Raw genomic sequence first — 15,428 nt, 5'->3', positions numbered from 1 at the left:
CAAGTCATAAATTACATAACGGAGCTATACAAATTTTCGGAACTAGGTTCCAACTCCGGTATCAAAAAGTCAACTCCCCGGTCAAACTTTCAAACTTTAAATTCCTATTTTAGCCATTTCAAGCCTAATTTTACCACGGACTTCCAAATAAAATTCCGATCACGCTCCTAAGTCCAAAATCACCATACGGAGCTGTTGGAATCATCAAAATTCTATTCCGGGGTCGTTTTCTCAAAAATGTTGACCGAAGTCAAACTTAAAACTTTAAGGCCAACTTAAGGAATCAAGTGTTCCGGTTACACTCCAAACACTTCCAATTCCCGAACCAACCATCCTCGCAAGTCATAAATCATTACAAGAACCTACAGAAAGTTTTATTTTAGGGAACGGGGTTCTAAAAGTTAAAATGACCGGTTGGGTCATTACAAGAACACTTACCTCGTTGTTTTCACTGAAAATCTCCCAAAAATTGCCTAAATCCGAGCTCCAAATCGTTAAAAAGTGGAAAATGGGACGAAGTCCTATTTTCAGAACTTAAACTCTCTGCCCAGTGATTTCTTCTACGCGATTGCGAACTTCCTCACACGATCGCATAACATAAATTTTACTGCCCAAACATTAACCCCATGCGATCGCATCAAGTCCCACGCGATCGCGAAACACAGTCTCCGCAAGCCTACCCGATCGCGAGCCTCCTCACGCGATCGTGAAGCATTAAGCGCGTGATCAGCTTCAGCTTCGTTTACTCTTCGCGAACGCAGCCTTAGCCACACGTTCGCATAGCACAACTGAATCCAACCTACGCGATCGCGTACTTGCCCACGCGATCGCATAGAACAAATTCTCAGCTGCCAAATTAATCCTACACGATCGCAACCCCATTCACGCTATCGCGTAGAACAAATCCACCTCTGCCTAACTTACTCTACGCGATCGCAAACCAACTTACGCGTATAAGGATACCAGAAGAAAAATACCAGCAGTTATCAGCAGTGTTCCAAAAGCCAAAAATAATCCGTTAGCCGTCCGAAACTCACCCGAGCCCCTCGGGACCTCAACCAATTATACCAACAAGTCCTAAAATATCATACGAACTTAGTTGAACCCCCAAATCACACCAAACAATGCTAAAACCATGAATCATCTCCCAAATCAAGCTTAATGAAACTTAAGATTTCCAACTTCTACATTATGTACCGAAACCTATCAATTCAAGTGCGATTGACCTCAAATTTTGCACACAAGTCATAAATGACATAGCAGAGCTATAAAAATTTTCAGAACTGGATTCCGACCCCGATATCAAAAAGTCAACTCCCCGGTCAAACTTCCAAACTTTAAATTCCTATTTTAGCCATTTCAAGCCTAATTTCACTACGGACTTCCAAATAAAATTCCGATCACGGTCCTAAGTCCAAAATCACCATACAGAGCTATTGGAATCATCAAAATTCTATTCCGTGGTCATTTGCACATTATTCGACATCCGGTCTCTATTTGAACTTAAATTTTTTATTTTTCATCAAAATTTCATATCTCGGGCTAGGGACCTCGGAATTTGATTCTGGGTATACGCCCAAGTCTCAAATCACGATACAGACCTACTGGAACTGTCAAAACACTGATCCGAGTCCATTTTCTCAAAATATTGACCAAAATCAACTCAGTTGAGTTTTAAAGCTCTAATTCACATTTTACTCCATTTTTCACATAAAAACTTTTTTCGGAAAATTTTACGGATTATGCATGCAAGTCGAGGATGATAAATAGTGCTTTTGGAGGTCTTAGAATACAGAATTGATTATTAAATTTAAAGATGACATTTTGGGTCATCACAATTAAAACTCTATAGTAAAACGATTGAAATCCATTGATGAATTCCATTAAAAATATATACAACATGAAAGGATAAAAAATAGAGGATATCAGAGGAAGAAAAATTGGGAAAAGAACAGAGAATGAGAGACAGAGAGAGACTGAGAGAGAGGGTGCATGAGAGAGAGAGAGAGTACAAGAGGGAGAGAGAATAAAGATGAGAAATAATTGATTTCTTATTCAAATCTTAATATCAAGGGATACTCATTTAATTCCTAAAGTGTATATAATTGGTAAATTGTATATGCCTATTTAATTAAATTGAAACTTGAGTAGAAAAGGTAATAAAGTTTCAAATAGTGTATAGGAAAGTAAAAATTCCATTTTAGAATATCACTTTGTTCCTAGGTGTATTGGATTTTAAATGATGTCATACAGAAAATATAATATCCCTTGTGAAATTAGACTATTTAAAAGATTTCAGTTCTCGGATGTCATTCATGAAATTTGAAATACTGGTCTTGTGTGTTGTTTAAAAACTTGCTATTGTTCCAATACAAGCGCTCATGAAGAAAAAGTAACTTCTCAATATTTTATTTTGTTCTGAGATGTTTGGGTGTTTTTATTTTTTATTTTTTATTTTTTTATTTTTCACAAAAACTTAGCTCGTCAATATCCTGCATATTTTGTAAAGTTTCTTGTTTGTTTGAAACAAACTCTCAAAGTTTGGTATTTGTTCGGAACAAACTTTCATTTGAAAATTGTTATTCTTCTCATTGTAAATTTAATATTACATCAAATGCAAATTTGTGTTCTACAACTTTCTTTCTAACAACTTACTTGGATTACTCGGTCACATAATTGGTAATATTTTTGCTTTTAATTAATTGATATTTTAATATACTTACCAAAAAAATAATTGCTACCGGCAGCACAAGATGTTAAATTATTTTAATTTATTGTCTTTCTCAAATAAGAATGTTGATTATGATTCACGTAGAAAGTACAAAATCTATCTTTATATATATATATATATATATATATATATATTATTGTTATTGTTGTTATACTTCTTTTGCTTTCTCTACCTAATCATACTATGCAATACATATCCCTCCCAAAGTAAATTTAGTAAAATAACGCGTTCCTATATTAACAAGTCACAAAATATATCCAAGCAACTTCTTTTAATAATCATGTGAAAAATTGGAAGGACTTCTTTGAACCAAATAAGAACTAACATAAAAATAATGATTGATTAAATTATGCTAACCCCAACAACACTTCAATGCACACAGAAGTTGAACTAACTTTTCCTAATAACACCATTGTAAAGGAATCAGCCAACTATAATGCGACCCAAAAATATTTCAAATAATTTTTTTATCCTTGAAAGAAGCGAAAACATTTAGTGAAGACACTATCTTTGGTAGTTATTTATAGGAATTCATGAATTATTTTTAAACACAATTAATTAATTGTCACGACCCAATTTCACATGTAGGTCGTGATGGCGCCCAATACTATAGCTAGACAAGCCAACTTAATAAATTAAGTATATATTGACAAAATTTATAACCAAGAAAATAATAAATCACCAAATTCTACCAATGTGTGTGCCAAGACCTGGTGTCACAAGTGTATGAGCATCTAGTAGATTATACAAAACCTCAAATATTGTCTGAAATAAAAACAGACAGAATGCAAATACAAGGAGAGACACTCGTAGCTGCAGAACGGCTCAGAAAGTGCAGCTCACCACTATGTCCCTAGATAACGTGAGTGCAAGATGATAAGTCCCCCACTAATACTTGCCTCAGGTCCTGCACAAAAAGTGCAGCAAGTGTAGTATGAGTACGTAAACAACGTGTACCCAGTAAGTATCAAGCCTAATCTCGAAGTGGTAGAGACGAGATGGCCGACTTTGACACTCCTATGGGTCAATAATAATAATTGAAATACAACTAGGATATTTAAATCAGCATGATTTACAAAATTTATAATAATTTATTTAAGCAGCGGAAATAATCAAATTCCTTCAAATGCAACAATTCTCAATATATTAATTAAATTTCTTAAATTTAAATAATTTCTAATTTATCAATTAATCTCATTTACAGGAATACCAATTAATTCCTTAACAAACAGGAATAATAATTCATTAAATTTCAAGGATTCTCCAATTTATCAATTAGCTTCGCAAGCTGAAATAACTATTAAAGTATCGTGTAATTATTATTATTAAGCACGATCCAGAGTGTCGTGTACACTGCTGAGGAACGTGCGGCATGATCCATAGATGCATCTATCCTACTGAGGCGTTCGGCCCGCTCCACAAGAAAAGAGGACATTTTCTTATGTACATCCGGAAGGAGAGTATATTTATTATAAGATAAATTCGGGAGGAAGAACAATTTTTTTTAATAATTAATTAATTTAAATAGAAAATCAAGTATATGAGATTTTCATCCTTTAATATCTTTATCTAACAATTCATAATATATTCATATATATCAATTAATATTAATTAAATAAAGAATATAATTTACATAAGTAATTCATGCTTTAAGTCCTAAAGTTCCCGGACTTTAGCATTAATAATAGATAAGCACGGACTCTCGTCACCTCGTGCGTACGTAGCCCCCGCAATTAGCAATAATTATTCAATTTAATCCCTATGGGATAATTTTTCCCCTCACAAGATTAGACAAGAGACTTACCTCGTCTCAAAGTCCACTTTCCGATTATCGCGTCGCGTAAAATTCTCGATTCGATGCTGAAAAATCCGAAAGTATCCAAAAGTTATATAAAATAATTAATATATGTTCAATAATTCGAAATTCATCTATTAAATAAATTACCCTATCCAAAATGGTAAAATTCCTAAAATTTACCCCGGGCCCACATGCTCGAATTTTGGAAATTTTCGGATGAAAACGTTACCCATAATCTCTAGAACTTGAGTATATAATTTCTACCCAATTCCATAACTATTTTCGTGGTTAAAATCTCACTTTTGTAAAAATTTAGGTTTTTCATCTAAATCTTTGATTTCTAAGATTTACTAGTTATAATCTACTAATAATCTATGTATTTAACTCAAGGAGTGTGGAATTAACTTACTTTCAATTGCTAGTTGAAATCTCCTCTCAAAAAGCTCCAAAATCGCCCAAGAATGGAAGAAAATGGGATCAAAATGACTAACCCCCAATTTTTAACACATTCTGCCCAACAATGATTTTCGCACCTGCGGACAGTGTACTGCACCTGCGGCTTCCGCACCTGCGGAAAAATCCTCGCAAGTGCGAATCTCACTAGCCTTGGCCAAACTCGCATCTGCGCACACTGCTTCGCACATGCGCGATCACAGGTGCGTCAAAATTCCGCATCTGCGGCGATGGCCTCCCCTTCCCTTTTCCGCTTCTGCGAAGAAATCTCGCATCTGTGAGTTCCGCGCCTACGAGCTTCTGTCACTTCTGTGAATGTCGCACCTGCGACTGGCCAAGCGTAGGTGCGATTCTGACAGTATCTTTGAGCTTCAGTTTTGGCTCCCAACTTCCAACTTGGTCCGAGCTTCGTCCGATTGACACTCGGGGCCCCCGGGACCCCGCCCGAACATACCAACAGGTTTGAAATCATAAAACGGACTCGTTCGAACTCTCTGAACGTGTGAAACAATATCAAATCTAAGAATCATACCCTAAACCAAATTGATTCAAACCTAAGAATTTCAAGTTCTTCAATTTACTTCTAATGCGCCGAAATATACTTAAACTACTCGCAATGACATGAAATTTTGCGTGCAAGTCTTAAATCACTATACAGAACTATTCCCAAACTCGGAATTCCAAATGGACTTCAATTACTCAAAAACCTACCCCAAACCAAATTTAAAGAATTTTAAACCTTCAAATAGTTGATATTTACTATTAAGCGTCAAAACGCTCTCGAGTTATTCAAAACCCGATTCGAACATACGCTCAAGTCCAAAATCATCATACGAACCTATTGGAACCGTCAAATTCCGATTCCGGAATCTTTTTCTCAAAATGTTGGCCGAAGTCAAACTTGGCCTTTTAAGGCTAACTTAAGGAACCAAGTGTTCCGATTTCAACCCAAACGCTTCCAAATCCCGAACCAACCATCCCCGCAAGTCATAAATTAATAAAAGCTTATTCGGGGAGTTTTATTTTAGAGAACGAGTTTAATCTCATACTTTTTAGATGTAGTTTGCATGTTAATAACACGAAAACCACTTATTGGAGAGGGATGGACTTCAAGAAGAGAGTACAAATGAAAAGTAAATTTAAATTACACACATGAACAATATTTTGATATACTATGCAAAATTATCACTTAGTTGAGATGCTCCATTAGATTGTACCTCATAAAATTAAAAAATAAGTAAAAATACCATATGTATCTAATTAAATTTTGATTGTTCGTCTTTGTAGGTACCAAAAATATCTAATCATATTGACAGCGACAAAAAAATTCACCATACGGCGATCTACACTGTTATTTTTACAGAAATTTGTACGTTTTTCTTTTATTTACTCAAATCATTGTTTTAATTATATTTATAGTATTTTATAAATTATGCACTACATAGCTCAGCATACACATGCAACACGCGTATCGAGAAACTAGTATGAAGAAAAAATAGAGCGTAATGATTATTTTAGGTCAGGTTCATGTCCAATTATGGCATCTTAGCATTTTTCTAAATCTACTTTTATAAATTCTTGGATCCGCCATTAAATGTAGGAATCTATATCTATACTATATTAAAAGCACGAAAGCCTTTAGCGAAATATCGTTTGCCTTTTTTATTCTCTTATAGTAGAGTTCACAATGGATAAAATAGTCATTTAATTATTCTTCCTAATATTTAGGAATAATCATTTAATTATTCTTCTGATATTTAGGAATTCAAAATCAACTAAATATTATGTATTAAATTTTTTCTTATTTGAACTATGTAATATACCATATTTGCAAAAAAAAAGTAACAATACATAACACAAGAAAATCACGTCTTTAGGGTTTCGAGTCTTTTTGTTTGTTATTAGATTCATTCGAAACAAATCCTAAAACCTCACAAAGAAAAACTTTGCGGCTACCTTGTGTAAAGCGCACAACATAATTTTGACTATTTGCATACTTAAGGTTGAGGTTAAGCATTCGTTCTTTCTATTCTCTTTTTTATTACGTTAATTAATTCATTATGTGTTTGTTGTTCCTTTGGTGTTGATTTACTTATTTATTTTTGTAACATTCCGAAAATATTTCTAAGTGTTTTAAAACCATTAAGAAGATTGACGGGTGCTAATTATATCAATTCGGGTATGAACAAGACTGGTAATTTGAATGATATTAATTGATCATGATAATATATATATATATATATATATATATATATATATATATATATATATATATATATATATATATATATGAGGTGCATTAAGAATGGTTTAGGGTCTAAGAAGAGCCCTAATGCTAAGTCAAGTTGAAAATTATATGATGAGATAAAGTTTCAAGTGAGTTTGCACAAGATCTAATTTCAAACGAGTATAACTCTCAAGATATGAAGAGTTATATGGTGTATAACCTATAAAATTAAATCCCTTTCAGTCTAGTTTCCAACGCATTAAATCGTTCATCATTCGGATATGTATACAGAAAGTTATGGCTATTTTACTGGACCTATGTCATATGCGCGCCCAGATGCGCGGCCGCGCATATTTGAGACTTTCTGCCTCAGGTGCGCGGCCGGATGCGCGGCCACTTGCCCGGATGCGCGGCCGTGCATGTAGGGATGGTACCTAACATTTCACTTGCTAGACAAGCCAACGTTAGAATAATATTATCTATTTTTAAAATAATTTTTAAATTTGTTAATAACAAAGAACAAATGCGGAAGTAAAGTCTAAAATATAGTGAATAATCCATAAAAATAACGGTGTCTAAATACTATCCTAGAATTGGTATCACAAGTGCACGAGCTTCTAGAATAAATATAATTAAAGGTCTAAATAAAATAAAGCTGTCTGAAAATAAATACACAGCTAAAGTAAAATAGATGGGGACTTCAGAACTGCGGACGCCATGCAGTTATACCTCAAGTCTCCTCCGAGTAGCTGAAATTCGAGAAAGTCTATGGCACGCCACTGGGACCAAATCTGAAATCTGTACAAGAAGTGCAGAGTGTAGTATCAGTACAACCGACCCCATGTACTGGTAAGTGTTGAGCCTAACCTCGACGAAGTAGTGACGAGGCTAAGGCGGGTCACTTACATTACCTGTACGCAATATTAGTAACAACAACAATAATAGAAATAAATCAGGTAACTCATTTATAAAAATTGAAGACAACTCAACAGTCATAACCAATTATTATTTCCATCAATTCTGTTACAGCGTGCAACCTACTCTCACAATATATTCACATTCAATTCTGTTTTAGCGTGCAACCCGCTCTCACAATATATTCACATTCAGTTCTGTTGCGGCGTACAACCCGCTTCTCCAATATATTCATTTTAATCAAGTCTGTTGCGGCGTGCAACCCGATCTCCAAATATATATATATGTGTATGTCGACTTTTAAATAAGTCTGTTGCGGCGTGCAACCCGATCCTCCAATATATTCATTATAATTAATTCTGTTGTGGCGTGCAACCCGCTCCTCCAACATATTCATTTACCAATTCTTATAGAAGAAATTTTTCCAATAAATACAATAATTAATATAAAATTATAAGACAACAAGCATACAATAATTATGATTTAATTATGAAACAAACTAAGGCAAATAGTAAATTATTATGGAAATCAGAGAGAAAATATGCAGTTTAATATTTAATATGCTAAATGTCAAATAACAATTAAGGAACATAATTCAAATAGCATGTAACAATTAATACAAAAATTCAAAAATTAATATTTGACAAAGAATAGGAGAGAAATAATTATTATAATAATTAATTCATGATTTAAAATAATTTATATTTTTTCAAGTAAGCAGGCAAACAATTAATTTGACGACGTATAAACACTCGTCACCTCGCCTATACGTTGTTCATATACAATTCACATAACAAATAATTTGAGGGGTTCTATTCCCTCAAGTCAAGGTTAACCACGACACTTACCTCGCTTTGTAAATTCCAATCAATTACTCAACCATATCTTTTCCTTTTAAATTTATCTCCGAAAGTTTCAAATCTATTCACAAACAATTCGATATATTCAATACTAATCATAGAAATTAATTCCATAAAAATCCGAAATTCATTAAAATATTCACCAGCGGGGCCCACGTCTCAAATCCCAAAAAAACTCGCGAAATTCGAACGCCCGTTCCGCTACGAGTTCAACCACACAAAAATTATCCAATTCCGATGTCAAATGGACCTTCAAATCTAAATTTTTCATTTTTGGAAGATTTTTGAAAAATCTGATTTTTCTTCCATAAATTCACGGATTCATGATATAAACGAGTATGGAATCATGAATTACAATCAATATAGGATAAGGAATACTTACCCCAATGTTTTTAGTTAAAATCACCCTAAAATTCGCCTTAACCGAGCTCAAAATGACCAAAATGAGTAAAAATATCGGACTCTTCGATATATACATTGCCCAGGCATTTCCGCACCTGCGGTTCCTGGACTCGCACATGCGAGCTCCCATCTGCGAGAAAAATCTCGCATCTGCAAAATATGGGTGCCAGGCGAGGCCTCGCACCCGCGGAGGAAAAATGTGCACCTACGTTGACCTCCGCTTCTGCGATTATTGTGTCCGCTTCTGCAGACGCGCGGGTGCGTGAAGGTTTCCGCACCTGTGGACTTTTGCCCAGACACACCCAGGCGCATCTGAGATCGAAGGCTCGCTTTTGCAGTCAAAAATCCGCAGGTGCGATTACACCAGAAGGCCAAATTTCAGATTTTTGCTTAAGTTCAATTCTTGTTCCGATTTCGATTCGAGTCACACTCGGGGTACTTGAGACCCCATCCGAATATACCAACAAGTCCGATAGCATAATACGGACTTACTCGGGGTAAAAAATCACGTAAAATAACGCTAAAATTACAATTTACACCCCGATTCCAACTTTGAGTTTTAAACCTTTCCATTTGCAAATCTCGTGCCAAAACATATTAAATGAATCCGGAATGACTTCAAATTTGGCACACAAGTCCTAAATGACAAAACGGAGCTATTCAAATTTCCAGAATCGGCTCCGATATAAAAAAGTCAACCCCGTGGTCAAACTTGAAAGTCTTTAGCCTTTAAATTGCTAGTTCCGTTAAATGGTCATAACTTGAGTTAGGAACCTCCAAATTAAATTCCGGACATACGCCCAAGTCCCAAATCACGATACGGAGCTACCGGAACTATCAAAATACTGATTCGGGTCTGTTTGCTAAAAGTGTTGACCAAAGTCAACTCAGTTGAGTTTTAAAGCTCTATTTCATATTTTAATCCATTTTTCACATGAAAACTTTCCGGAAAATTTTACGGACTGTGCACGCAAGTCGAGAAATGATGAATGGTTCTTTTCGAGGTCTTAGAACACAAAATTACTTATTAAATTTAAAGATGATATTTTGGGTCATCACACGCGGCCACTTTCCCAGGCATCCGCACACGTAGGAACCCATTAAATAACCCCAAGGCCGGGTAGAAAGAGGGGTTAAGTCATTTTTGAGGTAAAAACCTGATATATTAGATAGATGTAAGAGTATTTTAGAGAGAGAACGAGTAAACCTAACATTCTAATCATCCAATCTTGCACCAATCTTCAAGAATCAAGGAAGCTAATCACAAGATCTTCATCAAAGAGGTAAGGTTCCATACCCTAGTTTTTAATTTTGGGATTTGGATTAAAAGTAGTCCATAAAAAGTATGATTCTTGGGTGTGAGAGTATTATGTGTACATGTATGGATTTATTATGGAAATATGAGTATGAATATTGGAACTTATGGTATAGTGATTGGAAGCCATAAATTCTCATTTTAAATACATAGCCATTGTAGAGATTGAAAGGTGATTATTTGATGGAATTTTGTTGGTTGGGTGAGAATTGTTGGTCACACATGTGATGTTAGGATTATAAGTTGTTAAAGAATGATGGTGAGATGAATTATTGGTAAATGATGGTAGTTGGAAGAACTAATTCTATGGTTAAGAAATATATAAAACCCAAAGTCGAGCAAGCTAATCAGTACTCAGGAAATTCCATTCCGTGTGTATCCACCTCTGAATGCCTTCTTGACTCCTCAATTCAATGCCAACGATCCAAAATTGAAATTCACCCTTTAATGATACTACAATGATATACTATACTAAGCAACTTCAATCTACAATATCAACATCTATTGGGACCAACATTAGTAACCCATTCCATAATTTAGGCCATTTAGATAATTTACCAAACACCTAGTGGGCATACAGTCTTGTTGAGGTAAGTAACACTTCTAAACTTGGTTCCGAGGGTATGAATTCCTGAATTTGTGTTATATAAATTGTTTGGAGGTGACGCACACGATAGTTGACGAGCGTGTGAACATGCACCATAGAAATTGTGACTTGAATAAATCCTGTGAAGTTGTAAATTAAAGAATCATGCTATTATGTGAACATATTCCACGTGTTAGAGAAATTGAGCTGAGGCTCTTATTAAAGATTATGTTTAGGCTACGTGCCGAAATTTTGGGACCCATGGGGTCGAGTTGCTATTGAATTATTTGTTTAAATTATAATTTCGTACTCAGTCATATTCGTCCATTGCATATCATATCTCAGTCTCTGTTGTTATTTATTGATATATCATCATTTTGGATTAGTTTCATGACATTGTGAGCCCGAGAGACTAGAGAGATAGATGAATGAGTGAGGCCAAGGGCATGTTTGTGAGGATAATTATGGGTTCGGGCTGCGCGCCGTAGCAGGCCATATTGGCTTTATATCTAGGATTACTATATGAAATGGGGATGACCGCCTGCAGCAGGCCTTATAGGCTTTACTATCATATGTGTCACGACTCAATTCCACCAAAGGCGTCGTGATGACACCTAGTCTCTAAGACTAGGTAAGCCGATTTTTAATTACATTTTGAAGCCATTTTTTTATAAGTATAAATATAACTGAATACATGGAATGATCATGGTCTAACAGCAGAACAAATATAAATATACAACCTTCTCAAGACTGGTAGTACTGAGTCACGAACTCTAACTGAATACATGGAATGATCACGAGAATCGAATATACAATACTGTTTGATTAACAATTAACAGTACAATGAAATGAAAAGACTCCAAGGGATTGCGACGACCAAGTAGCTTTACCTTGAATCCTTACGATCCCGCTTTAACTCCGCTCAAGGCCGATATCTTCACTACCTGGCTCTGCACAAAAATATGCAGAAGTATAGTATGAGTACACCACGGTCGGTACCCAGTAAGTATCAAGACTAACCTCAATGGAGTAGAGACGAGGTACAATCAAGACACTCACTAGTCTAATAACCTGTGCAATATAGCATGCAAAATAAAAGGAAACAAATAACATCAAGGCAACATAAAACAACCAATGATATGCACAGTAAGATAATAAAATAACCATTTAATATCGCTCATCATTTAATAAATACAATTACACCCAGTTAAATCAAGTTCTTCATCTAAATATCTTTCACATATAATTCTTACGAATAAAACTCTTTTTCAAATATAATTTCGTCGAATAAATATCTTTCAAATACAATTCTTTCATATAATTATTCTTGAATAAAAATCCTTTCAATTAAATATTTTGAATATAATTCTTTCGATTAAAGAGTCACCATGTGACACCTCATTTCAAATCATAAAAATATGGGTCTCAGCCAATTTTCATATATTTCGTAAACACGGATCTCAACCCATTTTTCATATTTCCACGGCACCTCGTGCCCATAATTAAATTATCATATTTCTCCGGCACCTCGTGCCCTCATTTCATATCACAACTGCACGGACAATTCACATGCCAAATATCATTATCATTTCATCACAGCACCTTGTGCCCACATTTCATATCACAACTGCACGGACAATTCACGTGCCAAATATCCTCATCATTTACTCACGACACCTAGTGCCCACATTTCATTTTATAATCCGCTTGGCAATAGCCACAGGCTCTCGATTTCAACATAATTCAGATTGTTATCAATTTACCAACAACAAGACAAATTGCACAAGGTATAAAAATAAACACAAAAAAATCATAATATCAAATGAAAATCATCAACACTACAACCCCACATCATCACATATCGTCCCTGACAATAGCCACCCTTATCGTTCCTATTGCCACCCTTATCACTCCTATAGCCACCCATATCGCTTCTATTGCCACCCTTATCACTCCTATTACAACCCTTATCGCTCCGACCAGACAATATTCCAACAAACACAACCACAATGAAATGCCACCCTTATACCCACATAATATCAACGGTGAAATGCACCATTATATCCTCAATATAATAATTAACACAACACAGTAATTTATACGGGAAATTATCACGGCAACATAACAAAATTAATTCATATCACAATTTGCCTAATGGCCACAACTAAATTTCAAAACTACAACCAAGTCAATTAATTTTACAACAAATAGCTGAAGGCTCCACACAATGTGTACAACACCCAAAAATAATCAACAGAGATAGAAAATTCTCAACATAAAGCAAAGTCTTCATTAACTTCAATTTTTTAATAATTATATAAACATCTCTTCTTAAGCTCATTTAATTAACTATTTGCAGAGAGAAAAATCCAAAATGAAATTAAATTTCAATAATTAACAAACCAGCAAATTCATGGAATTTTATAAATAATCAAGTAATAATTATATTAAATTGTCATATAACAACGGATTCAACAACAAGAATTTAGGCACGACAAATAGATGATTAAATATATGTCAACAATTATCCAATTTACTACCCAATATGCTCGAGACTTTAACTCAATAAAATTTATACATATAAATCAAGTACGTACTCGTCACCTCACGTAAATGGTTTTCAATTACACAAATTGCACATAAGACTCAATGCCTAAGGGGTAATTCCCTCACTCGAGGTTAAGTAAGACACTTACCTTTTTGAAGTTATGCCGATATTCCAAAATCGCCTTCTTGCTTGAATTGACCTCTGGACCGCTCAAATCTATCCAAATTAATTGTATAACTTCATTAAAATTCATCGGAAACAATTCTGGATAATAATACGTCGACTTAAAAATTTTATTTCAAAAAGTCAACAAAATTCAAAGCGGGGCTCGCCCCTCGGAACCCGACAACATTTTCATGAAATTCGAACACTCATTCCGATACGAGTTTAACCATACTAATTTTATCGATTTTCAATAATAACTCGATCTCCAAATCTTAAATTTGTGGTTTATGAAGTTTCTACAATTTTTCCTAAATTTTCATCTCAAAGTACTAATTAAATGATGAAATTAGTGATATATCATGTATATTAACCAGATCCGAGTTAGAATCACTTACCCCGATGAATTTCTTGAAAAATCCTCGAAAAATCGCCACAAACCGAGCTCCCTAGGTCCAAAATGTGAAATAATACCCTAAACCCCATTTATATAGTGCACCCTTTGAACTCCCCTACGCGGTCCACGAGATTCCAAGCGTGGCCGCGCCCCAGGTCCCGCGATCGCGAAAAAATGGTGCGGTCGTGAAATTCTTGGGGCTGCACTGCTAGGCTTTGGTATTTTTTGCAAATATCCAAATAATGATGTCTTTACCTTTCTGGAAACTAGACACGAAGAGCTACAACTTTCGTTTTTGAATCATCTTAAAAGTCCTTGTAGATCAAAAGATATAGGCTTCCGAAGTCGGACAAGTGGATCTGCAGAACTTCCTGGAGCGCGGCCGCTGATAGAATTGCGCGGTCCGCGAATGTTTGAGCGCGGCCATGAAATTGTGCTGCTGTCCACACCCTTCCTTCGCCTAAACTCCCCAAAATGTGCGGTCCACGTCCCTCCTTCGCCTCAGCGCCCAAAAATGCGCGGTCCGCGCCCCCGAAAGTGCCAGAACAATATTAGAGTGCCAAAATATCCAGACTCGCTCAAAACTCACCCCGAATCTCATCCGGAACCTCCCGAACACAAACCATATATGAATTTCAATCATAAAACACGCTACGGACCTGCTCGTACACTTAAAACACTGAAAAGAGGTCGTCTGGATCCGATATTGACCATGGCCAAACTCCCAAATTTCTTAACTTTATTAATCTCTCAACCAATGATCCAAAAATACACTCAAGACCCTCGGGACCTCAACCAAATATACCAACAGGTCCCAAAATATAATACAAACTTAGTGGAGGCTTCAAATCTCGTCAAATGATGTCAAAATTATGAATCGCACCTCGAATTGAATTATGAGTTTTCGAATCTCCCAACTTCTATGTTTTGCGCCGAAACGTATCAAATCAATCCGGAATGACTTTAATTTTGCACACAAGTCATAAATGACATAATGTAGGTATTCCAATTTTCAGAATCGGATTCCGACTTCG

This window comes from Nicotiana tabacum, chromosome 23 (genome assembly GCF_000715075.1).
Source record: "Nicotiana tabacum cultivar K326 chromosome 23, ASM71507v2, whole genome shotgun sequence".
NCBI classification, from domain to species: Eukaryota; Viridiplantae; Streptophyta; class Magnoliopsida; order Solanales; family Solanaceae; genus Nicotiana; species Nicotiana tabacum.
This window is presented reverse-complemented; position numbering follows the sequence as displayed.